The following is a 24,913-nucleotide window of genomic DNA, read 5'->3' on the forward strand; positions in this document are numbered from 1 at the left end:
GGCTACTCCATCCTACCTGGAGTGTATAGACTACTCCATTCAGCTAGTATCCCTACCTACAGTGTATAGACTACTCCATCCTACCTACAGTGTATAGACTACTCCATCCTACCTACAGTGTATAGGCTACTCCATCCTACCTACAGTGTGTAGACTACTCCATCCTACCTACAGTGTATAGGCTACTCCATCCTACCTGCAGTGTATAGGCTACTCCATCCTACCTGCAGTGTATAGGCTACTCCATCCTACCTACAGTGTATAGACTACTCCATCCTACCTACAGTGTATAGACTACTCCATCCTACCTACAGTGTGTAGACTACTCCATCCTACCTACAGTGTGTAGACTACTCCATCCTACCTACAGTGTATAGGCTACTCCATCCTACCTACAGTGTATAGGCTACTCCATCCTACCTACAGTGTATAGACTACTCCATCCTACCTACAGTGTATAGGCTACTCCATCCTACCTACAGTGTATAGACTACTCCATCCTACCTACAGTGTATAGGCTACTCCATCCTACCTACAGTGTATAGACTACTCCATCCTACCTACAGTGTATAGACTACTCCATTCAGCTAGTATCCCTACCTACAGTGTGTAGACTACTCCATCCTACCTGCAGTGTATAGACTACTCCATCCTACCTACAGTGTATAGGCTACTCCATCCTACCTACAGTGTATAGACTACTCCATCCTACCTACAGTGTATAGACTACTCCATCCTACCTACAGTGTATAGGCTACTCCATCCTACCTACAGTGTATAGACTACTCCATCCTACCTGGAGTGTATAGACTACTCCATCCTACCTACAGTGTATAGGCTACTCCATCCTACCTACAGTGTATAGACTACTCCATCCTACCTACAGTGTATAGGCTACTCCATCCTACCTACAGTGTATAGACTACTCCATCCTACCTACAGTGTATAGGCTACTCCATCCTACCTACAGTGTATAGACTACTCCATCCTACCTGCAGTGTATAGACTACTCCATCCTACCTACAGTGTACAGACTACTCCATCCTACCTACAGTGTATAGGCTACTCCATCCTACCTACAGTGTATAGGCTACTCCATCCTACCTACAGTGTATAGACTACTCCATCCTACCTACAGTGTATAGACTACTCCATCCTACCTACAGTGTACAGACTACTCCATCCTACCTACAGTGTATAGGCTACTCCATCCTACCTACAGTGTATAGGCTACTCCATCCTACCTACAGTGTATAGACTACTCCATCCTACCTACAGTGTATAGACTACTCCATCCTACCTACAGTGTATAGGCTACTCCATCCTACCTACAGTGTATAGACTACTCCATCCTACCTACAGTGTATAGGCTACTCCATCCTACCTACAGTGTATAGACTACTCCATTCAGCTAGTATCCCTACCTACAGTGTGTAGACTACTCCATCCTACCTGCAGTGTATAGACTACTCCATCCTACCTACAGTGTATAGGCTACTCCATCCTACCTACAGTGTATAGGCTACTCCATCCTACCTACAGTGTATAGACTACTCCATCCTACCTACAGTGTATAGGCTACTCCATCCTACCTACAGTGTATAGACTACTCCATCCTACCTACAGTGTATAGGCTACTCCATCCTACCTACAGTGTATAGGCTACTCCATCCTACCTACAGTGTATAGACTACTCCATCCTACCTACAGTGTATAGACTACTCCATCCTACCTACAGTGTACAGACTACTCCATTCAGCTAGTATCCCTACCTGCAGTGTATAGACTACTCCATCCTACCTACAGTGTATAGACTACTCCATTCAGCTAGTATCCCTACCTGCAGTGTACAGGCTACATCCCCATTTCCAAAAAGAGCCTTTGTCTGGTTACCAAAGACGAGCTCCTCCAAACATATTGAAATGATTCCGTCCAATAAGGCCATATCAACGGTAGTCCTCGGCTGAGCATGGCAGTTAACCCACTGTTCCCCTGAACAAGGCAGTTAACCCACTGTTCCCCTGAGCAAGGCAGTTAACCCACTGTTCCCCTGAACAAGGCAGTTAACCCACTGTTCCCCTGAACAAGGCAGTTAACCCACTGTTCCCCCGAGCAAGGCAGTTAACCCACTGTTCCCCCGAGCAAGGCAGTTAACCCACTGTTCCCCTGAACAAGGCAGTTAACCCACTGTTCCCCTGAACAAGGCAGCTAACCCACTGTTCCCCTGAACAAGGCAGTTATAACCCACTGTTCCCCTGAACAAGGCAGTTAACCCACTGTTCCCCTGAACAAGGCAGTTAACCCACTGTTCCCCCGAGCAAGGCAGTTAACCCACTGTTCCCCTGAACAAGGCAGTTAACCCACTGTTCCCCTGAACAAGGCAGTTAACCCACTGTTCCCCTGAACAAGGCAGTTAACCCACTGTTCCCCTGAACAAGGCAGTTAACCCACTGTTCCCCTGAACAAGGCAGTTAACCCACTGTTCCCCTGAACAAGGCAGTTAACCCACTGTTCCCCTGAACAAGGCAGTTAACCCACTGTTCCCCTGAACAAGGCAGTTAACCCACTGTTCCCCTGAACAAGGCAGTTAACCCACTGTTCCCCTGAACAAGGCAGTTAACCCACTGTTCCCCTGAACAAGGCAGTTAACCCACTGTTCCCCTGAACAAGGCAGTTAACCCCACCCATTTATTCAACGTATCTTTGTTAAACTCTTATTTTCACCTAACCATAACCTTATACCGAACCCTAAAGTAAGACCAAAAGGCAATTGTTGCGAATGTATACTTTGTGGCTGTGTTATCTAGTGAAAACCACTTGAAGCCCTCTCTCCCTCGGATTTACGTGCAGAATAATACGAGATGCTCTGAGACCAGGTTGCTCTCTCTCTCTCTCTCTCTCTCTCTCTCCAAAGGACAATTGATGAAATAAGGCTATTAACGCTACACGATTACTCCTATTATATAAGTTATCAGGACACTTTTACAGGCAAATGGCAGATTAATACGTGAGAATTTCCTCAGGCACTAAGATTCAGACTACACACCAATATTGTAGCCATTAGCATTACTTCACCAATATGATGGTTCTGTGTTAGACGGGACAGACTTGCTTTTGGGACAGATATGAAAAGACAGCTATCATTACCTGTGCTGATAATATCCCAGACACGCCATGGGACCTATAAATTACTATCCAGCTGTCTAACTATCCAGCCGTCTGTCTAGCTCATTTAGGTTCAAGTAGATGCTCATCTTTCTCAAACCACAACCTGAACGTTTCAAACGTTACCAAGTAGTTCGTCTACATTTATACAATTTATAATTTGGAAAGGAAGAATGAGGAGATGTATCTTAGCAAGTACCACATCACTGCCCCGATGACATTTGTTTTACCCTAACGGAAAAAGCTTGAACTTACCGGTTACAACGTGTCCAGCCTCGGAAGTTTTATAACGGTTTTAGATGCTTCCAGGGATAGACTCTTCTATACTAAATGTTATTTTCTCTAATGTTTTCAAAGGTTGATGAAATAAAAATTGAAATGGTTTCGTCTTGATTTATGCACCTTATAAGAAGCGTTCAGTGTGCGGGGCTTGGACCTCCTAGCCAATTGACTTTCAACCCTCTCTGTCGGTACATTGCCAGCTGTACAGCCCTCAGAGAGAGAGAGAGAGAGAGGAGGGAGAGCTGGAGCTGATTCGTCGATTTGTTGCACGACTTTAAAAGGGGACGGATTTCCCTGAAGACACTGCCCCTTTCATGGATGATTTTGTAAGAGATTTTCCACTTTCATAACGCTTTTATAACATCAATAAAAATGTTCACAATAATTCAAATTTATGTCTTTCTATTTCCAAGAAGATATAGAGAAAAATCTGACTTTCATTACCATTATTTAACTTATGACAGCTTTCTAAAAACATTTTTCCTCAGATTTATTTAGGCTATCTTTCAATCGAAAACACATGGATTTCCATTACAGAATTTGCAAAAAGTAAAAGTAGGCTGTTTAAGCAACACCTGACCTTAAAATTATTTATTTTCCATACCAAATAAATCTATTACAAACACATTGTACATGTTATGTCACCAAAAGATTTATGGAGGTTTAAGGAGTGAAAGATGGGTCTGATTTTAAAGTTGCCAATGATTTCAAGCCTGTATGTAGGCAGCAGCCTCTCTGTGTTAGTGATGGCTGTTTATCAGTCTGATGGCCTTGAGATAGAAGCTGTTTTTTCAGTCTCTCGGTCCCAGCTTTGATGCACCTGTACAGACCTCGCCTTCTGGATGATAGCGGGGTGAACAGGCAGTGGCTCGGGTGGTTGTTGTCCTTGATTATCTTTTTGGCCTTCCTGTGACATGGGGTGCTGTAGGTTTCAAGGAAGGCAGGTAGTTTGCGCCTGGTGATGCGTTGTGCAGACCGCACCACCCTCTGGAGAGCCTTGCCGTTGTGGGCGGTGCAGTTGCCGTACCAGGCGGTGATACAGCCCGACAGGATGCTCTCGATTGTGCATCTGTACTGACCTTGTTTGTGAGGGTTTTAGGTGACAAGCCAAATTTCTTCAGCCTCCTGAGGTTGAAGAGGCACTGTTGCCTTCTCCACTGCTGCCCCGTTGATGTGGATATGGTGCTAGTTACTGAGTTATCTGCACAGTTATAGCCCAGAAAATCCTGTAAAAGTCATAGTGTGGTGTGTATGCCAGTGGGCAGTTGCCAGAGGAGAGAGATATACATTTGTGCAGCAGGTAAAATAATGATATACAACAGACAAACTAGATAACCAGCCAAACTACACACCATATTTTGAATTGGCTACCTTGCTAGTTAACTATTAAGCTATTAGCATGCATTAATGTTGAAGTCATATGCAGGGCCGGATTAAGATGTTTTTTTTTTATTTATTTTTTACTACTCAAGGTGATGGCAGTAGCCTATCTCAAGATGAGATACTTTGAAAAACAGTTCTGCTGTTCGGCAACAACAACAAAAAATGGGTGTTGTTGCGAATTTCTATTTATATTTGTTTATATTGGTGCCACACACAGACTAGTCTTCTCTTTTCAGCAGTATTTTGAATGGGCTATTTTGCTAGTTAACTATTAAGCTATTAGCATGCATTAATGTTAAAGTCATATGCAGTGTGTTGGGTGTTGTTGAGAATTGTTTATACTAGGCTTCTCTTTTCAGCAGTAGGCATTTACTTTCCAAACTGTACCTTGTTCCCGCAAAATAAAGGAAACACTTGAGTAAAGAAGTGATACAACGTATATGCTGTGTGGTGGGGTGCGTTTTCCTGGCATGGTTTAGGTCCACTAGTAGAATCTACGCCACGGAGCATTGAAGTTGTCCTGGAAGCTCATGGAAGCCCAATAACCTTGTAATAAGACACTTTGTTGGTGTTTCCTTTATTTAGGTAGTTACGTGCGTGTGCTTGTGAGACCATTTTAATACACTGTTATTTTGTTAAACTATTGATCCTCTGTCGCAAAATGTAGCTCTCTGGTATATTTTGAACATTGAGATCCTGGTATGTAGCCTGTAGAAAGACAGACAATCCTACGAAGACATGCTTTTAATAAATGTCACTTTAATAATGCCACTTTAATCATGTTTACATATCTTGCATTACTCATCTCATATGTATATACTGTATTTTACACCATCTATTGCATCTTGCCTATGCCGCTCGGTCATCACTCATCCATATATTTATATGTACATATTCTCATTCAACCCTTTAGATGTGTGTGTGTATTAGGTAGTTGTTGTGGAATTGTTAGATGACTTGTTACATGTTACTGCACGGTCGGGAACTAGAAGCACAAGCATTTCTCTACACTCGCATTAACATCTGCTAACCATGTGTATGAGACCAATAACATCTGATTTTTCATAAATGTGCTCGCTTTGATCTAAAAATCCGCTCATGCCTGTCAACGCCTACAATAATTCTAATTCTAGTCAGATGCGCTCAGCACATCGCATCTGGAGGACTCTTTGATCTAATACCGGAGTAGCCTAATGGTGAAGGGGCATGAAGATATATGACGTCATCGTTTTGAGCACTGCCCACAGAGTGGTTAAACTACGGCGTGCGACATGGTTCAATGTGCCAGTCAATCAGCACAGTCTACTTTTGAGGGTTTTTTTTTTCTCAAATGGAGCTAGAACTGGGATCATGTATACTGTACTAATGCTGATTTAAAATTTTAAAAAAGAGGAACGGAGAGAAATGTACAATACGGCAAACGTAGCAAACGAGGCGTTTGTGGTGAGGACACGGGGGCCACCATCTTTATGCACCATCAGCTGCTGACGAGGCGTTTGTGGTGAGGACACGGGGGCAAGCTGCTGATGAGGCGTTTGTGGTGAGGACATGGGGGCCGCCATCTTTATGCACCTTCACCATTATGTGTGACCGTGAGAAGTGTCTCTCTGCCACCATCAGCTGCTGATGAGGTGTTTGTGGTGAGGACACGGGAGCTGCCATCTTTATACACCTTCAGCTGCTGATGAGGTGTTTGTGGTGAGGACACGGGGGCTGCCATCTTTATGCACCATCAGCTGCTGATGAGGTGTTTGTGGTGAGGACACGGGGGCCGTCATCTTTATGCACCATCAGCTGCTGATGAGGCGTTTGTGGTGAGGACACGGGGGCAAGCTGCTGATGAGGCGTTTGTGGTGAGGACACGGGGGCTGCCATCTTTATGCACCATCAGCTGCTGATGAGGTGTTTGTGGTGAGGACACGGGGGCCGTCATCTTTATGCACCATCAGCTGCTGATGAGGCGTTTGTGGTGAGGACACGGGGGCCGCCATCTTTATGCACCTTCAGCTGCTGATGAGGCGTTTGTGGTGAGGACACGGGGGCCGCCATCTTTATGCACCATCAGCTGCTGATGAGGTGTTTGTGGTGAGGACACGGGGGCAAGCTGCTGATGAGGTGTTGTGGTAAGGACACGGGGGCAAGCTGCTGATGAGGCGTTTGTGGTGAGGACACGGGGGCAAGCGACTCTGGATAAGCCATCAGCTGCTGATAGTGGCAGAGAGACACTTCTCAAATCCTCTCTGTCTGGATGGTTCGGTTAAAGGCTAATGCAGATTTTATCAGACTATTGGTGATGGAATTACACTCAAGTGTAAACTTCCAGTCATTTTTGGGTAGGGTGGTCTTTGGGTAGGGTGGTCTTTGGGTAGGGGGGTCTTTGGGTAGGGGGGTCTTTGTGTAGGGGGGTCTTTGGGTAGGGGGGTCTTTGGGTAGGGGGGTCTTTGGGTACGGTGGTCTTTGGGTAGGGTGGGCTTTGGGCAGGGGGGGTCTTTGGGTAGGGTGGTCTTTGGGTAGGGTGGTCTTTGGGTAGGCTGGTCTTTGGGTAGGCTGGTCTTTGGGTAGGGGGTCTTTGGGTAGGGGGGTCTTTGTGTAGGGGGGTCTTTGTGTAGGGGGGTCTTTGTGTAGGGGGGTCTTTGGGTAGGGGGGTCTTTGGGTACGGTGGTCTTTGGGTAGGGTGGGCTTTGGGTAGGGGGGGTCTTTGGGTAGGCTGGTCTTTGGGTAGGGGGGTCTTTGGGTAGGGGGGTCTTTGGGTAAGGGGGTCTTTGGGTAGGGGGGTCTTTGGTTGAGAGCAGTCTTTGGGTAGGGGGTCTTTGGGTAGGGGGTCTTTGGTTGAGAGCAGTCTTTGGGTAGGGGGTCTTTGGGTAGGGGGGTCTTTGGTTGAGAGCAGTCTTTGGGTAGGGTGGTCTTCAGTTGACCGTCTTTGGGTAAGACCATCTTTGGGTCTTAAGTGATAGTTTGACCTTCAGGGCCACCATAGCAATCAGTATGATTTCAGAAGCTGGACACCTTGGACAGCCAGGCACCACTCTGAACAGCCAAACACCACCCTGAACAGCCAAACACCACCCTGAACAGCCAAACACCACACTGAACAGCCAGGCACCACCCTGAACAGCCAGGCACCAACCTGAACAGCCAAACACCACCCTGAACAGCCAGGCACCACCCTGAACAGCCAGGCACCACCCTAAACAGCCAAACACCACCCTGAACAGCCAGGCACCACCCTGAACAGCCAGGCACCAACCTGGACAGCCAAACACCACCCTTTACAGCCAGGCACCACCCTGGACAGCCAAACACCACCCTGGACAGCCAAACACCACCCTTTACAGCCAGGCACCACCCTGAACAGCCAGGCACCACCCTTTTTTATTTACCTTGTATTTATACAGGTTTTCCTCACTGAGATAACAAGAGAGACCTGATATATACATCGATCAAGTGTTTAAACTCCGCCAACTAAACTAGATCACCACATTTAAAACATTTCAGGAGAGAATTCCAGGACCACGGAGCTGAGTAACTAAAACTATTTCTACCATGACCTGTTCTAATTTTTGGTACTGTTAGAAGCAAATCAGAATGGGACCGCAAATTATAATTATTTACTGATCTGATTAAAAAATAACAGAGATAGAACAGGGAAGTGGCTGAGGCCTGCATATATATCACATCACTAAAATCTAAAACCGCCAGTAATGTACATCATACCAGCTCCTTCCTGGTCTCCAGAGAGAAAAACAAGCCTTATGCCGGTAATAAAAACCTATTTTCAGCTTGAGCTTCCTTATCAAGTTCTCTACATGCACAGTGAAGCTCAGCTTGTCATCAACCCACACACCCAAATATTTGTACACTTTAACTTGCTCTATAGTATGTCCAGCCGATGTAGCAATGACATGATTAGTTACATGCCTGGCATTTGAAAATACCATACATTTTGTTTTACCCAAATTTAGAATCAGCTTTAAATCATACAGACTCTGTTGTATGATGTTAAATGCTCTTTGGGCATTTTCAAAAGCCAAAGATAAACTACTACCACTTGAATAAAGAACAGTATCATCTGCATGAAAAATGAACATCCACTGTTTCAATAAGATCCCCAATGTTGTTGATGTACAAAATAAACAACAGTGGGCCCAAAATAGAACCTTGTGGAACACCTTAGCACACTTCTATGGACTCAATCATCATCTGCCATTACACATTGTGTACGATTTGATAGGTAATTTATAAACCAATCTAGAGCATGACCAGTAATTCCACAACATTTTAACCATTGCACTAGCACAGCATGGTCCACGGTGTCAAAAGCCTTCGACAAATCAGCTCTTATCAAGAGCACAGTGGATGTCATTTAAAACTTTCCATGTTGCTGAAACAGTGCTGTGGCCAGACATAAAACCTGATTGCATTTAATTTAAGATGTTGTTTTCTTGGAAGTAGACCTTTAGCTGCCTACTAACTGGACAGCCAGGCACCACCCTGGACAGCCAAGCACCACCCTGGACAGCCAAACACCATCCTGAACAGCCAAGCACCACCCTGGACAGCCAAACACCACCCTGAACAGCCAAACACCACCCTGGACAGCCAAACACCACCATGGACAGCCAAACACCACCCTGGACAGCCAAACACCACCCTGGACAGCCAATCACCACCCTGGACAGCCAGGCACCACCCTGGACAGCCAATCACCACCCTGGACAGCCAGGCACCACCCTGGACAGCCAAACACCACCCTGAACAGCCAAACACCACCCTGGACAGCCAAACACCACCCTGGACAGCCAAACACCACCCTGGACAGCCAGGCACCACCCTGGACAGCTAAGCAACACCCTGGACAGCCAAACACCACCCTGAACAGCCAAACACCACCCTGAACAGCCAAACACCACCCTGGACAGCCAAACACCACCCTGGACAGCCAAACACCACCCTGGACAGCCAAACACCACACTGGACAGCCAGGCACCACCCTGGACAGCCAGGCACCACCCTGAACAGCCAATCACCACCCTGGACAGCCAATCACCACCCTGGACAGCCAAACACCCCCTGGACAGCCAGGCACCACCCTGGACAGCCAGGCACCCCCCTGGACAGCCAAACACCACCCTGGACAGCCAGGTACCACCCTGGACAGCCAATCGCCACCCTGGACAGCCAAACGCCACCCTGGACAGCCAAACGCCACCCTGGACAGCCAAACGCCACCCTGGACAGCCAATCGCCACCCTGGACAGCCAATCGCCACCCTGGACAGCCAATCGCCACCCTGGACAGCCAATCGCCACCCTGGACAGCCAAGCACCACCCTGAACAGCCAAACGCCAATGCCAAGCGTGTGCAAAGCTGTCATCAAGGCAAAGGGTGGCTACTTTGAAGAATCTCAAATATATTTATATTTGTTTAACCCTTTTTTGGTTACTACATGATTCCATATGTTTTATTTAATAGTTTTGATATCTTCACTATTATTCTACAATGTAGAAATTAGTAAAAAATAAAGAAAAACTCTTGAATGAGTAGGTGTGTCCAAACTTTTGACTGGTACTGTACATTATGTTCCCAAAACTAGAAGACAGACATGCAGATGTGTTTAACTGGTATTAGTTCTTAGATAAGAAGTAGAAGCTACGCATGTATAGGATGGAAGGACAGGATGCTACTTGAAATGATTAAAGTCTGATTCATTCAAGTCTTTAGTGAGAGAGGAAACATTGATGTTTGTAAACCCTCATGGAATTAGAATGTTTTGGTTTAACCAGGAAAGGTCTTTGAGGTTCGAAACCTCGTTCTGGGGTGTATTTACAAGGAACCAAACAGAAGCAAATGGGCTGAAACGGGGAGGGACCTACCTACATTTTTACAATAACAAACTCTTGTTTCTGTTGCAAAACTGTTTCTACTGTGTGCACTAATGAATACACTGCTGGTACTGCTAACTGTTTACCTGGAGGCCACAGCTCAGCGGGGGACGCCAACGTGTTCGTAGTCCTCTTCGTAGATGTCCCATACTAGCTTGTCCACCCCGTGCTCTTCCCCTCCCATCTCCAGCAACCAGTCAGCAGACAGCTCCAGGAGCGTTCCTCCACCCAGACTGCACAGGGGCACACAGGACACTGTTATAACCTCTTATAACTGAGCCATGCTGTAATATTAAGTAGCCAGGTCAGAACCCACAGGACACTGTTATAACCTCTGGACAGGACACTAGTCTATCTCCTGTTTCTGTAGTGAGACAGCTTGATGTACAGTCCACCCCCTGGACAGGACACTAGTCTATCTCCTGTAGACCTGGACAACATACCTGATTCAACTCATTGAGCGCTTGATGATTAGTTGAACCAGGTGCATTTGTTCGGGTCAACAACAACGTGTGCTGTTTGGGGTCCAGAGGGACTGGAGTTGGCCGGTCGGGGGTCCAGGAGGACTGGAGTTGGCCTGTCGGGGGTCCAGGAGGACTGGAGTTGGGCAGTTGGGTGTCCTGGAGGTGTGGAGTTGGAATGTCAGGGGTACTGGAGTTGGGAACCACTGCTCTACAGGAACTCCCTCTATGTTTGACAGACAGTAGCACCATGTTTAAGAGAACACCCACCCCTCTGAATTTGAGATGCCCTCCCCTAGTGGAACAGGCTCCAGGGTGAAGTTTCCCTAAGTACAGATCTAGGATCAGCTTACACTCCCCAATCCTACATTTAACCAGTGGGGGAAAATGCAAATCTAACTTGAGATCAGCGTCTAGGGGCAACACCCTATAGCAGTGGAAAAGTTCCCTGTCTCCTCCTGCCTCTAAGCACACAGCACAGAGGCCCATTATACCAGACAGGGACTGAGCAGTCATGTGCCAGACTCAATCAAAGAGTCTCTTTCAGGGCAGGCAGGCAGGCAGGCAGACAGGGAACCCACCAGGGACAACAAACAGAGAAGAGGAGAGTAGCAGAGCAACCATAGCCTGGGGTACCAGTCTGTTTAGCTAGCATTCCACTCCTCGTCATGACAGAGTGAGTACAAGGAGTGGAATGTTAGCACAAACCAGGTTCTGGACATCAGGCTAGAGCAAGAACCAGTCAATGAACATGTAGAGATAAACATCTGACAGGGAAGTGCTTTTGTTTTCATGACCTACATGCTAACAACCCTCTTAACTGTGAAACAGGATTATTACCGTAAATATTTTTATCTCAAAGTAAATATCTTTGGTATGACAATGAGTGGTTCAGGAAAAAGAGGACAGTGACCATCTGAGTAACCCAATACTAACCCTACCTAGTCCTTACCTGGTCCCAGTAACTACTGACTACTAACCCTACATAGTCCTTACCTGGTCCCAGTAACTACTAACTACTAACCCTACCTAGTCCCAGTAACTACTAACTACTAAGCCTACCTAGTCCTTACCTGGTCCCAGTAACTACTGACCCTACCTAGTCCTTACCTGGTCCCAGTAACTACTGACTACTAACCCTACCTAGTCCTTACCTGGTCCCAGTAACTACTAACTATTAACCCTACCTAGTCCTTACCTGGTCCCAGTAACTACTAACCATACCTAGTTCTTACCAGGTCCCAGTAACTACTAACTACTAACCCTACCTAGTCCTTACCTGGTCCCAGTAACTACTAACCCTACCTAGTCCTTACCTGGTCCCAGTAGCTACTAACCCTACCTAGTCCTTACCTGGTCTCAGTAACTACTAACCCTACCTAGTCCTTACCTGGTCCCAGTAACTACTAACCCTACCTAGTCCTTAACTGGTCCCAGTAACTACTAACTACTAACCCTACCTAGTCCTTAACTGGTCCCAGTAACTACTAACTACTAACCCTACCTAGTCCTTACCTGGTCCCAGTAACTACTAACCCTACCTAGTCCTTACCTGGTCCCAGTAACTACTAACCCTACCTAGTCCTTACCTGGTCCCAGTAACTACTAACCCTACCTAGTCCTTACCTGGTCCCAGTAACTACTAACTACTAACCCTACCTTACCTGGTCCCAGTAACTACTAACTATTAACCCTACCTAGTCCTTACCTGGTCCCAGTAACTACTAACCCTACCTAGTCCTTACCTGGTCCCAGTAACTACTAACTACTAACCCTACCTAGTCCCAGTAACTACTAACTACTAACCCTACCTAGTCCTTACCTGGTCCCAGTAACTACTAACTATTAACCCTACCTAGTCCTTACCTGGTCCCAGTAACTACTAACTATTAACCCTACCTAGTCCTTACCTGGTCCCAGTGACTACTGACTACTAACCCTACCTAGTCCTTACCTGGTCCCAGTAAATACTAACTACTAACCCTACCTAGTCCTTACCTGGTCCCAGCAACAACTAACCCTACATAAACCTTACTTGGTCCCAGTAAACCATCAGAGAAGAGGACAGGAGGCCAGCCACCTGAGAGGACAGGAGGCCAGCCACCTGAGAGGACAGGAGGCCAGCCATCTGAGAGGAGAGGAGTTCAGCCACCTGAGAGGAGAGGAGGTCAGCCACCTGAGAGGACAGGACAGGAGTTCAGCCACCTGAAAGGACAGGAGGCCAGCCACCTGAGAGGAGTTCAGCCACCTGAGAGGACAGGAGGTCAGCAACCGGAAAGGACAGGAGGTCAGCCACCTGAAAGGACAGGGGGCCAGCCACCTGAGAGGAAAGGAGTTAAGCCACCTGAGAGGACAGGAGGCCAGCCACCTGAGAGGACAGGAGTTCAGACACCTGAGAGGACAGGAGGTCAGCCACCTGAGAGGACAGGATGTCAGCCACCTGAGAGGACAGGAGGCCAGCCACCTGAGAGGACAGGAGGCCAGCCACCTGAGAGGACAGGAGGCCAGCCACCTGAGAGGACAGGAGGCCAGCCTCCTGAGAGGACAGGAGGCCAGCCACCTGAGAGGACAGGAGGCCAGCCACCTGAGAGGACAGGAGGCCAGCCACCTGAGAGGACAGGAGATCAGCCACCTGAGAGGAGAGGAGGTCAGCCACCTAAGAGAAGAGGAGGTCAGCCACCTGAGAGGACAGGAGTTCAGCCACCTGAGAGGACAGGAGTTCAGCCACCTGAGAGGACAGGAGTTCAGCCAACTGAGAGGACAGGAGGCCAGCCACCTGAGAGGACAGGACAGGATTTCAGGCACCTGAGAGGAGAGGACAGGAGTTCAGCCACCTGAGAGGAGAGGAGGTCAGCCACCTGAGAGGACAAGAGGCCAGACACCTGAGAGGACAGGAGTTCATCCACCGGAGAGGACAGGAGGCCAGACACCTGAGAGGACAGGAGTTCAGCCACCGGAGAGGACAGGAGGCCAGCCACCTGAGAGGACAGGAGGCCAGCCAACTGAGAGGACAGGAGGTCAGCCACCTGAGAGGACAGGAGGTCAGCCGCCTGAGAGGACAGGAGGCTAGCCACCTGAGAGGACAGGAGGCCAGCCACCTGAGAGGAGAGGAAGCCAGCCACCTGAGAGGACAGGAGGTCAGCCACCTGAGAGGACAGGAGGTCAGCCACCTGAGAGGACAGGAGGCCAGCCACCTGAGAGGAGAGGAAGCCAGCCACCTGAGAGGACAGGAGTTCAGCCACCTGAGAGGAGAGGAGGTCAGCCACCTGATAGGACAAGAGGCCAGACACCTGAGAGGACAGGAGTTCATCCACCTGAGAGGATAGGAGGCCAGACACCTGAGAGGACAGGAGTTCAGCCACCGGAGAGGACAGGAGGCCAGCCACCTGAGAGGACAGGAGGCCAGCCAACTGAGAGGACAGGAGGTCAGCCACCTGAGAGGACAGGAGGTCAGCCACCTGAGAGGACAGGATGTCAGCCACCTGAGAGGACAGGAGGCCAGCCACCTGAGAGGACAGGAGGCCAGCCACCTGAGAGGACAGGAGGCCAGCCACCTGAGAGGACAGGAGTTCAGCCACCTGAGAGGACAGGAGGTCAGCCACCTGAAAGGACAGGAGTTCAGCCAACTGAGAGGACAGGAGGCCAGCCACCTGAGAGGACAGGACAGGATTTCAGGCACCTGAGAGGAGAGGACAGGAGTTCAGCCACCTGAGAGGAGAGGAGGTCAGCCACCTGAGAGGACAAGAGGCCAGACACCTGAGAGGACAGGAGTTCATCCACCGGAGAGGACAGGAGGCCAGACACCTGAGAGGACAGGAGTTCAGCCACCGGAGAGGACAGGAGGCCAGCCACCTGAGAGGACAGGAGGCCAGCCAACAGAGAGGACAGGAGGCCAGCCAACTGAGAGGACAGGAATTCAGCCACCTGAGAGGAGAGGACAGGAGGCCAGCAATCTGAGAGGACAGGAGGCCAGCCACCTGAGAGGACAGGAGTTCAGCCACCTGAGAGGACAGGAGGCTAGGCACCTGAGAGGACAGGAGGCCAGCCACCTGAGAGGAGAGTACAGGAGGCCAGCCACCTGAGAGGAGATGACAGGAGGCCAGCCTCCTGAGAGGACAGGAGGCCAGCCACCTGAGAGGACAGGAGGCCAGCCACCTGAGAGGACAGGAGATCAGCCACCTGAGAGGAGAGGAGGTCAGCCACCTGAGAGGAGAGGAGTTCAGCCACCTGAGAGGACAGGAGTTCAGCCACCTGAGAGGACAGGAGTTCAGCCACCTGAGAGGACAGGAGTTCAACCACCTAAGAGGACAGGAGTTCAGCCACCTGAGAGGAGAGGACAGGAGGTCAGCCACCTGAGAGGAGAGGACAGGAGGCCAGCCACCTGAGAGGAGAAGACAGGAGGTCAGCCACCTGAGAGGACAGGAGGCCAGCCACCTGAGAGGACAGGAGGCCAGCCACCTGAGAGGAGAGGAGGCTAGCCATCTGAGAGGACAGGAGGCCAGCCACCTGAGAGGAGAGGACAGGAGTTCAGCCACCTGAGAGGAGAGGAATCCAGCCACCTGAGAGGACAGGAGGTCAGCCACCTGAGAGGACAGGAGGTCAGCCACCTGAGAGGACAGGAGGCCAGCCACCTGAGAGGACAGGACAGAACAGGACTTCAGACACCTGCGAGGAGAGGACAGGAGTTCAGCCACCTGAGAGGAGAGGAGGTCAGCCACCTGAGAGGACAGGAGTTCATCCACGGGAGAGGACAGGAGGCCAGACACCTGAGAGGACAGGAGTTCAGCCACCGGAAAGGACAGGAGTTCGGCCACCGAAAGAGGACAGGAGTTCAGCCACCGGAGAGGACAGGAGTTCAGCCTCCTGAGAGGAGAGGACAGGAGTTCAGCCACCTGAGAGGACAGGAGGCCAGCCACCTGAGAAGACAGGAGGTCAGCCACCTGAGAGGACAGGAGGTCAGCCACCTGAGAGGACAGGAGGTCAGCTACCTGAGAGGACAGGAGGTCAGCCACCTGAGAGGACAGGAGGCCAGCCACCTGAGAGGACAGGAGGCCAGCCACCTGAGAGGACAGGAGGCCAGCCACCTGAGAGGACAGGAGGCCAGCCACCTGAGAGGACAGGAGGCCAGCCACCTGAGAGGACAGGAGGCCAGCCACCTGAGAAGACAGGAGGTCAGCCACCTGAGAGGAGAGGAGTTCAGCCACCTGAGAGGAGAGGACAGGAGGTCAGCCACCTAAGAGGACAGGAGGTCAGCCACCTGAGAGGACAGGAGGTCAGCCACCTGAGAGGACAGGAGGTCAGCCACCTGAGAGCACAGGAGGCCAGCCACCTGAGAGGACAGGAGGCCAGCCACCTGAGAGGAGATAAGGTCAGCCACCTGAGAGGACAGGAGGCCAGCCACCTGAGAGGACAGGAGGCCAGCCAACTGAGAGGACTGGAGGCCAGCCACCTGAGAGGACAGGACTTCAACCACCTGAGAGGACAGGAGTTCAGCCACCTGAGAGGACAGGAGGCCAGCCACCTGAGAGGACAGGAGGCCAGCCACCTGAGAGGACAGGAGGCCAGCCACCTGAGAGGACAGGAGTCCAGCCACCGGAGAGGACAGGAGGCCAGCCACCTGAGAGAACAGGAGGCCAGCCACCTGAGAGAACAGGAGGCCAGCCACCTGAGAGGACAGGAGGTCAGCCACCTGAGAGGACAGGAGGCCAGCCACCTGAGAGGACAGGAGGCCAGCCACCTGAGAGGAGAGGACAGGAGGCCAGCCACCTGAGAGGAGAGGACTGGAGGCCAGCCACCTGAGAGGAGATGACAGGAGGCCAGCCTCCTGAGAGGACAGGAGGCCAGCCACCTGAGAGGACAGGAGGCCAGCCACCTGAGAGGACAGGAGATCAGCCACCTGAGAGGAGAGGAGGTCAGCCACCTGAGAGGACACGAGTTCAGCCACCTGAGAGGACACGAGTTCAGCCACCTGAGAGGACAGGAGTTCACCCACCTGAGAGGACAGGAGTTCAACCACCTGAGAGGACAGGAGTTCAGCCACCTGAGAGGAGAGGACAGGAGGTCAGCCACCTGAGAGGAGAGGACTGGAGGCCAGCCACCTGAGAGGAGAAGACAGGAGGTCAGCCACCTGAGAGGACAGGAGGCCAGCCACCTGAGAGGACAGGAGGCCAGCCACCTGAGAGGAGAGGAGGCTAGCCATCTGAGAGGACAGGAGGCCAGCCACCTGAGAGGAGAGGACAGGAGTTAAGCCACCTGAGAGGAGAGGAATCCAGCCACCTGAGAGGACAGGAGGTCAGCCACCTGAGAGGACAGGAGGTCAGCCACCTGAGAGGACAGGAGGCCAGCCACCTGAGAGGACAGGACAGGACTTCAGACACCTGCGAGGAGAGGACAGGAGTTCAGCCACCTGAGAGGAGAGGAGGTCAGCCACCTGAGAGGACAGGAGTTCAGCCTCCTGAGAGGAGAGGACAGGAGTTCAGCCACCTGAGAGGACAGGAGGCCAGCCACCTGAGAAGACAGGAGGTCAGCCACCTGAGAGGACAGGAGGTCAGCCACCTGAGAGGACAGGAGGTCAGCCAACTGAGAGGACTGGAGGCCAGCCACCTGAGAGGACAGGACTTCAACCACCTGAGAGGACAGGAGGCCAGCCACCTGAGAAGACAGGAGGCCAGCCACCTGAGAGGACAGGAGGCCAGCCACCTGAGAGGACAGGAGGCCAGCCAACTGAGAGGACTGGAGGCCAGCCACCTGAGAGGACAGGACTTCAACCACCTGAGAGGACAGGAGTTCAGCCACCTGAGAGGACAGGAGGCCAGCCACCTGAGAGGACAGGAGGCCAGCCACCTGAGAGGACAGGAGGCCAGCCACCTGAGAGGACAGGAGTCCAGCCACCGGAGAGGACAGGAGGCCAGCCACCTGAGAGAACAGGAGGCCAGCCACCTGAGAGAACAGGAGGCCAGCCACCTGAGAGGACAGGAGGTCAGCCACCTGAGAGGACAGGAGGCCAGCCACCTGAGAGGACAGGAGGCCAGCCACCTGAGAGGAGAGGACAGGAGGCCAGCCACCTGAGAGGAGAGGACTGGAGGCCAGCCACCTGAGAGGAGATGACAGGAGGCCAGCCTCCTGAGAGGACAGGAGGCCAGCCACCTGAGAGGACAGGAGGCCAGCCACCTGAGAGGACAGGAGATCAGCCACCTGAGAGGAGAGGAGGTCAGCCACCTGAGAGGACACGAGTTCAGCCACCTGAGAGGACACGAGTTCAGCCACCTGAGAGGACAGGAGTTCACCCACCTGAGAGGACAGGAGTTCAACCACCTGAGAGGACAGGAGTTCAGCCACCTGAGAGGAGAGGACAGGAGGTCAGCCACCTGAGAGGAGAGGACTGGAGGCCAGCCACCTGAGAGGAGAAGACAGGAGGTCAGCCACCTGAGAGGACAGGAGGCCAGCCACCTGAGAGGACAGGAGGCCAGCCACCTGAGAGGAGAGGAGGCTAGCCATCTGAGAGGACAGGAGGCCAGCCACCTGAGAGGAGAGGACAGGAGTTAAGCCACCTGAGAGGAGAGGAATCCAGCCACCTGAGAGGACAGGAGGTCAGCCACCTGAGAGGACAGGAGGTCAGCCACCTGAGAGGACAGGAGGCCAGCCACCTGAGAGGACAGGACAGGACTTCAGACACCTGCGAGGAGAGGACAGGAGTTCAGCCACCTGAGAGGAGAGGAGGTCAGCCACCTGAGAGGACAGGAGTTCAGCCTCCTGAGAGGAGAGGACAGGAGTTCAGCCACCTGAGAGGACAGGAGGCCAGCCACCTGAGAAGACAGGAGGTCAGCCACCTGAGAGGACAGGAGGTCAGCCACCTGAGAGGACAGGAGGTCAGCTACCTGAGAGGACAGGAGGTCAGCCACCTGAGAGGACAGGAGGCCAGCCACCTGAGAGGACAGGAGGCCAGCCACCTGAGAGGACAGGAGGCCAGCCACCTGAGAGGACAGGAGGCCAGCCACCTGAGAGGACAGGAGGCCAGCCACCTGAGAGGACAGGAGGCCAGCCACCTGAGAGGACAGGAGGCCAGCCACCTGAGAGGACAGGAGGCCAGCCACCTGAGAAGACAGGAGGTCAGCCACCTGAGAGGAGAGGAGTTCAGCCACCTGAGAGGAGAGGACAGGAGGTCAGCCACCTAAGAGGACAGGAGGTCAGCCACCTGAGAGGACAGGAGGTCAGCCACCTGAGAGGACAGGAGGTCAGCCACCTGAGAGCACAGGAGGCCAGCCACCTGAGAGGACAGGAGGCCAGCCACCTGAGAGGAGAGAAGGTCAGCCACCTGAGAGGACAGGAGGCCAGCCACCTGAGAGGACAGGAGGCCAGCCAACTGAGAGGACTGGAGGCCAGCCACCTGAGAGGACAGGACTTCAACCACCTGAGAGGACAGGAGTTCAGCCACCTGAGAGGACAGGAGGCCAGCCACCTGAGAGGACAGGAGGCCAGCCACCTGAGAGGACAGGAGGCCAGCCACCTGAGAGGACAGGAGTCCAGCCACCGGAGAGGACAGGAGGCCAGCCACCTGAGAGAACAGGAGGCCAGCCACCTGAGAGAACAGGAGGCCAGCCACCTGAGAGGACAGGAGGTCAGCCACCTGAGAGGACAGGAGGCCAGCCACCTGAGAGGACAGGAGGCCAGCCACCTGAGAGGAGAGGACAGGAGGCCAGCCACCTGAGAGGAGAGGACAGGAGGCCAGCCACCTGAGAGGAGAGGACAGGAGGCCAGCCACCTGAGAGGAGATGACAGGAGGCCAGCCTCCTGAGAGGACAGGAGGCCAGCCACCTGAGAGGACAGGAGGCCAGCCACCTGAGAGGACAGGAGATCAGCCACCTGAGAGGACACGAGTTCAGCCACCTGAGAGGACAGGAGTTCACCCACCTGAGAGGATAGGAGTTCAACCACCTGAGAGGACAGGAGTTCAGCCACCTGAGAGGAGAGGACAGGAGGTCAGCCACCTGAGAGGAGAGGACTGGAGGCCAGCCACCTGAGAGGAGAAGACAGGAGGTCAGCCACCTGAGAGGACAGGAGGCCAGCCACCTGAGAGGACAGGAGGCCAGCCACCTGAGAGGAGAGGAGGCTAGCCATCTGAGAGGACAGGAGGCCAGCCACCTGAGAGGAGAGGACAGGAGTTAAGCCACCTGAGAGGAGAGGAATCCAGCCACCTGAGAGGACAGGAGGTCAGCCACCTGAGAGGACAGGAGGTCAGCCACCTGAGAGGACAGGAGGCCAGCCACCTGAGAGGACAGGACAGGACTTCAGACACCTGCGAGGAGAGGACAGGAGTTCAGCCACCTGAGAGGAGAGGAGGTCAGCCACCTGAGAGGACAGGAGTTCAGCCTCCTGAGAGGAGAGGACAGGAGTTCAGCCACCTGAGAGGACAGGAGGCCAGCCACCTGAGAAGACAGGAGGTCAGCCACCTGAGAGGACAGGAGGTCAGCCACCTGAGAGGACAGGAGGTCAGCTACCTGAGAGGACAGGAGGTCAGCCACCGGAAAGGACAGGAGTTCGGCCACCGGAGAGGACAGGAGTTCAGCCACCGGAGAGGACAGGAGGTTAGCCACCTGAGAGGACAGGAGTTCAGCCTCCTGAGAGGAGAGGACAGGAGTTCAGCCACCTGAGAGGACAGGAGGCCAGCCACCTGAGAGGACAGGAGGTCAGCCACCTGAGAGGACAGGAGGTCAGCTACCTGAGAGGACAGGAGGTCAGCGACCTGAGAGGACAGGAGGCCAGCCACCTGAGAGGACAGGAGGCCAGCCACCTGAGAGGACAGGAGGCCAGCCACCTGAGAAGACAGGAGGTCAGCCACCTGAGAAGACAGGAGGTCAGCCACCTGAGAGGAGAGGAGTTCAGCCACCTGAGAGGAGAGGACAGGAGGTCAGCCACCTAAGAGGACAGGAGGTCAGCCACCTGAGAGGACAGGAGGTCAGCCACCTGAGAGGACAGGAGGTCAGCCACCTGAGAGCACAGGAGGCCAGCCACCTGAGAGCACAGGAGGCCAGCCACCTGAGAGGACAGGAGGCCAGCCACCTGAGAGGAGAGAAGGTCAGCCACCTGAGAGGACAGGAGGCCAGCCACCTGAGAGGACAGGAGGCCAGCCACCTGAGAGGACTGGAGGCCAGCCACCTGAGAGGACAGGACTTCAACCACCTGAGAGGACAGGAGTTCAGCCACCTGAGAGGACAGGAGGCCAGCCACCTGAGAGGACAGGAGGCCAGCCACCTGAGAGGACAGGAGGCCAGCCACCTGAGAGGACAGGAGTCCAACCACCGGAGAGGACAGGCCAGCCACCTGAGAGAACAGGAGGCCAGCCACCTGAGAGGACAGGAGGTCAGCCACCTGAGAGGACAGGAGGCCAGCCACCTGAGAGGAGAGGAGGTCAGCCACCTGAGAGGACAGGAGTCCAGCCACCTGAGAGGACAGGAGTCTAGCCACCTGAGAGGACAGGAGGCCAGCCACCTGAGAGGAGAGAAGGTCAGCCACCTGAGAGGACTGGAGGCCAGCCACCTGAGAGGACAGGAGGCCAGCCAACTGAGAGGACTGGAGGCCAGCCACCTGAGAGGACAGGACTTTAACCACCTGAGAGGACAGGAGTTCAGCCACCTGAGAGGACAGGAGGCCAGCCACCTGAGAGGACAGGAGGCCAGCCACCTGAGAGGACAGGAGGCCAGCCACCTGAGAGGACAGGAGTCCAGCCACCGGAGAGGACAGGAGGCCAGCCACCTGAGAGAACAGGAGTCCAGCCACCTGAGAGAACAGGAGGCCAGCCACCTGAGAGAACAGGAGGCCAGCCACCTGAGAGAACAGGAGGCCAGCCACCTGAGAGGACAGGAGGTCAGCCACCTGAGAGGACAGGAGGCCAGCCACCTGAGAGGACAGGAGGCCAGCCACCTGAGAGGAGAGGACAGGAGGCCAGCCACCTGAGAGGAGATGACAGGAGGCCAGCCTCCTGAGAGGACAGGAGGCCAGCCACCTGAGAGGACAGGAGGCCAGCCACCTGAGAGGACAGGAGAACAGCCACCTGAGAGGAGAGGAGGTCAGCCACCTGAGAGGACACGAGTTCAGCCACCTGAGAGGACACAAGTTCAGCCACCTGAGAGGACAGGAGTTCACCCACCTGAGAGGACAGGAGTTCAACCACCTGAGAGGACAGGAGTTCTGCCACCGGAGAGGACAGGAGGTCAGCCACCTGAGAGGAGAGGACTGGAGGCCAGCCACCTGAGAGGAGAAGACAGGAGGTCAGCCACCTGAGAGGACAGGAGGCCAGCCACCTGAGAGGACAGGAGGCCAGCCACCTGAGAGGAGAGGAGGCTAGCCATCTGAGAGGACAGGAGGCCAGCCACCTGAGAGGAGAGGACAGGAGTTAAGCCACCTGAGAGGAGAGGAATCCAGCCACCTGAGAGGACAGGAGGTCAGCCACCTGAGAGGACAGGAGGTCAGCCACCTGAGAGGACAGGAGGCCAGCCACCTGAGAGGACAGGACAGGACTTCAGACACCTGCGAGGAGAGGACAGGAGTTCAGCCACCTGAGAGGAGAGGAGGTCAGCCACCTGAGAGGACAGGAGTTCAGCCTCCTGAGAGGAGAGGACAGGAGTTCAGCCACCTGAGAGGACAGGAGGCCAGCCACCTGAGAAGACAGGAGGTCAGCCACCTGAGAGGACAGGAGGTCAGCCACCTGAGAGGACAGGAGGTCAGCTACCTGAGAGGACAGGAGGTCAGCCACCGGAAAGGACAGGAGTTAGGCCACCGGAGAGGACAGGAGTTCAGCCACCGGAGAGGACAGGAGGTTAGCCACCTGAGAGGACAGGAGTTCAGCCTCCTGAGAGGAGAGGACAGGAGTTCAGCCACCTGAGAGGACAGGAGGCCAGCCACCTGAGAAGACAGGAGGTCAGCCACCTGAGAGGACAGGAGGTCAGCCACCTGAGAGGACAGGAGGTCAGCTACCTGAGAGGACAGGAGGTCAGCCACCTGAGAGGACAGGAGGCCAGCCACCTGAGAGGACAGGAGGCCAGCCACCTGAGAGGACAGGAGGCCAGCCACCTGAGAAGACAGGAGGTCAGCCACCTGAGAGGAGAGGAGTTCAGCCACCTGAGAGGAGAGGACAGGAGGTCAGCCACCTAAGAGGACAGGAGGTCAGCCACCTGAGAGGACAGGAGGTCAGCCACCTGAGAGGACAGGAGGTCAGCCACCTGAGAGCACAGGAGGCCAGCCACCTGAGAGGACAGGAGGCCAGCCACCTGAGAGGAGAGAAGGTCAGCCACCTGAGAGGACAGGAGGCCAGCCACCTGAGAGGACAGGAGGCCAGCCACCTGAGAGGACTGGAGGCCAGCCACCTGAGAGGACAGGACTTCAACCACCTGAGAGGACAGGAGTTCAGCCACCTGAGAGGACAGGAGGCCAGCCACCTGAGAGGACAGGAGGCCAGCCACCTGAGAGGACAGGAGGCCAGCCACCTGAGAGGACAGGAGTCCAACCACCGGAGAGGACAGGCCAGCCACCTGAGAGAACAGGAGGCCAGCCACCTGAGAGAACAGGAGGCCAGCCACCTGAGAGGACAGGAGGTCAGCCACCTGAGAGGACAGGAGGCCAGCCACCTGAGAGGAGAGGAGGTCAGCCACCTGAGAGGACAGGAGTCCAGCCACCTGAGAGGACAGGAGTCTAGCCACCTGAGAGGAGAGGAAGCCAGCCACCTGAGAGGAGAGGAAGCCAGCCACCTGAGAGGATAGGAAGCCAGCCACCTGAGAGGACAGGAGGCCAGCCACCTGAGAGGAGAGGAAGCCTCCTGTCCTCTGTTTTCGCTTTGTCATTATGGTGTATTGTATGTAAATTCATGCAGGAAAAAATATTTAGTCAATCAATTTTAGAATAAAATTAACGTAACAAAATGTGAAAAAAGTCAAGGGGTCTGAATAGCTACAGGAAATCCACAATACTTTTAATAACTATATTACTGAGTCAATACTTTGTAGAAGCACCTTTGGCAGCATTTACAGCTTTTTTGGTAAGTCTCTAAGAGCTTTCCACACCTGGGTTGCGCAACATTTGCACATTTGCTCTCACAGTGGAAGTGCACCTATGATAAAAATAACAGACCTTTACACGCTTTGTAAGTAGGAAAACCTGCAAAATCGGCAGTGTATCAAATACTTGTTCTCCCCACTGTTCATGGGGTAGCGGTACAGAGTCAGTGTGCAGGTGTACAGGTTTATCGAGGTAATTTGTACATGTAGGTAAAATGATATATCAGCCAGTAACATACTGACCCTTCAGTGTCTCTGTGCCAGTGGGAGGAAAGAGAGAGTGACATTTGTTCAGCAGGTATAAAATATTAACAGACAACAGACTAGATAGCTCATTCAAAACATATCTTGTGGCGGTTTAACTATATCTAACTAAGCATTCATGTGGTTGTCGCCTTTCCAGCCTATATAAATCTGTACCTTCGTACCGTTGCACAGCTTCCCCTCTATTAAAACAGTTGCCTTGTCATAAAACATATTATAAATAACAATCTAAGTTTCTTCTTCTTCTCCGATGATGTTTAACAGCGGTTGGCATTGAATAAATGTTGCATTACCGCCACCTACCGGACGGGAGTATAACTCCCTTTGCTTGAACAAAAACGAAATAAACAAATACCCTACCACCTAACACTACACTAAAAAAAGAATCCTAGTCCACTATTTAAACCTATCTAGTCCTACCTCAGGC

At 52.9% G+C, this 24,913-nt stretch overlaps 1 protein-coding gene and 1 long non-coding RNA gene across 4 annotated transcripts in view; both read right to left on the bottom strand.

The window, feature by feature from the left end:
* The window catches only part of LOC110498419 (lysyl oxidase homolog 3B), a 118,549-nt gene extending 114,852 nt beyond the window's left edge, over positions 1 to 3,697 (bottom strand). For 2 of the 3 annotated variants that reach the window (XM_090211732.1, XM_090211731.1), the window contains exon 1: positions 3,421 to 3,697. The gene's annotated coding sequence lies outside the window, so the exon portion shown is untranslated. The remainder of the gene's footprint in view (positions 1 to 3,420) is intronic. The other variant, XM_090211733.1, reaches the window with a different exon arrangement.
* A 6,997-nt stretch (positions 3,698 to 10,694) lies between these two features.
* Positions 10,695 to 24,691, bottom strand: LOC149975332 (uncharacterized). The gene is made up of 3 exons (XR_016489114.1): positions 24,643 to 24,691; positions 11,156 to 11,399; positions 10,695 to 10,945 (listed from the first exon to the last, which is right to left on the bottom strand). It is a non-coding gene; the product is annotated as an uncharacterized LOC149975332 (long non-coding RNA).
* Between the last annotated feature and the right edge of the window lie 222 nt (positions 24,692 to 24,913).

This window comes from Oncorhynchus mykiss, chromosome 19, assembly GCF_057628025.1.
Source record: "Oncorhynchus mykiss isolate SJ-2025 chromosome 19, ASM5762802v1, whole genome shotgun sequence".
Classification (NCBI taxonomy): domain Eukaryota; kingdom Metazoa; phylum Chordata; class Actinopteri; order Salmoniformes; family Salmonidae; genus Oncorhynchus; species Oncorhynchus mykiss.